The 1,807-nt window shown below is 49.4% G+C and overlaps 1 long non-coding RNA gene across 1 annotated transcript; it reads right to left on the bottom strand.

The window, feature by feature from the left end:
* Positions 1-350: 350 nt before the first annotated feature.
* On the bottom strand, positions 351-1,544 carry LOC113612348 (uncharacterized). Its single transcript, XR_003429833.1, has 3 exons — positions 1,337-1,544; positions 749-819; positions 351-620 (listed from the first exon to the last, which is right to left on the bottom strand). It is a non-coding gene; the product is annotated as an uncharacterized LOC113612348 (long non-coding RNA).
* Between the last annotated feature and the right edge of the window lie 263 nt (positions 1,545-1,807).

Below are 1,807 nucleotides of genomic sequence, written 5' to 3'. Positions count from 1 at the left end.
GACACCACAGGTCACATATTGTATGATGACACTTATATGAAATATCTAGAATAGGCAAATCCATGGGGACAGGAAGCACATTAGTGGTTGCCAGGGACTGGGCCAGGGTGGGGACTTGGGAGTGACTGCTTCATGGATATGGGGTGATAAAAATATTTGGGGACTAAACAGAGGTGATGGTTACACAGTATTTCAATGTGCTAAATGACACTGAAATTTAAGTATAAAATTGACATAATTTTCTTATGTAAATTTCACCTCCATAAAAATAAACAAATCATAGCTGGAAACTTCTTCATGCTGGACCCTGTGTTTCACCCACATGATCTCATTTCATCCTCAGAACAGGCCCAGGAAACAGAGATTTATTGTCCCATTTTACTGATAAGAAAACTGAGGCTCTGAGAGGTGATATCATTTGCCCAAGGCCTCATAGATCGCGCTCTGCTCATGGCAGAGCAGAGAACTTGCTCACTGCATGGACGCTGTCTCAGATTGCCCAGAAACTCTTCAGAGTTGAGTAAGATGGCTCAGCAGGGTGCTGGGAACAGGCATCCTGACCTGGGTAGTGAGGGATCAACAGGTCTCAGGGATTCCGTGCAGCATTGGGTGCTGGGATACTGAGAACGACAGCAGGGAGCTGTTATGGCGAGGGACGCCTGAGGTGGAGCATAGGCTATATGAGAATTGTGGGGGGCTGGGGCAGAGGCTGGGGAGATCAAGAACCCGCCCTCAGGGAACCAAATACCTTGGGTGGCTAACTGTCCTTGATCCTTCAGACCAACTCTGCCTTCGCTCTGCAACACTTGTGATGAAAACCTAACTCAGAACAGAGGCAAAAGAAAAGGAAATCATGCCACGGAGCGGCTGGGCCCGTGAGCCATGGCCGCTGAGTCTGCGCGTCCGGAGCCTGTGCTTCGCAACGGGAGAGGCCGCAACAGTGAGAGGCCCGCGTACCAAACAAACAAAAAAAAAAAAAAAAAGAAAAAGAAAAGGATATCAAAAGAGCACTGGCTTTGATGTTACAGCCACTGAGTGCCCTGGGTCTTTGAAAGGTGGATCTTCTCTTTCTCCTTCTCGTCTTCCTCCTCCTTCTTGGCGATCAGACCTAAGATTTATTGAGCACCTACTATGTGTCACGCCCTGTCCCAAACACTCAAGCTTGGATCTCAACCCTTTGATGCAGGATGGTAGCCACAGTGGTTGACTTGGCATCATCCAAACGTCCCTGCCAACCCCCAGCCCAGCCCACCTGAGCCCTGCTGTGTTTAATCTAAACTAGGCTTGGCCATCCCATCCCCCACGCTATCTCTAGAATCACGAATAAGCATGGGACCTGATTTCAGCCAATGAGGCATGGAGGGAAGCCTGGGTCTTCTGAGAAAGGTTTCCTTGCTCTAGGACGACATGGTCCCTCCTCTTCCCCTGGACATTGTCACATCCGGATGTGATGCCAGAAGCTGCCTCAGTCCTTCCTCCTCCAGCCAGAGGATGAAGTTGATCTGGAGAGGGCAGAACAGAGAGACGGAAAGACAGCACTGAGCCACAGATGACACTAGGCTGGCACCCGCAGTTATGTGAAAGAATACATTTCCCGATTGTTTAAGCTGGTGTTTGCTCTTACTTGTGGCCAAAAGAATCCTTGCTGACAGATACATAATACAAATGAGAACTCTGAGGCTTACAGAGGTTAAGTAACCGGGCCAAGATCCCACAGGTGGTGGACTGGGATTCGAGCCCAGCCCATCTCGCCCCAGAGCTCCACCCTTCACCACTGGGAGGTGATACATACCTCTTTGAATTGTTG

The sequence above is a fragment of the Aethalodelphis obliquidens genome, unplaced genomic scaffold, assembly GCF_003676395.1.
Source record: "Aethalodelphis obliquidens isolate GAN/ISIS:26980383/991018 unplaced genomic scaffold, ASM367639v1 scaffold75, whole genome shotgun sequence".
Lineage (NCBI taxonomy): Eukaryota > Metazoa > Chordata > Mammalia > Artiodactyla > Delphinidae > Aethalodelphis > Aethalodelphis obliquidens.
This window is presented reverse-complemented; position numbering and strand designations above follow the sequence as displayed.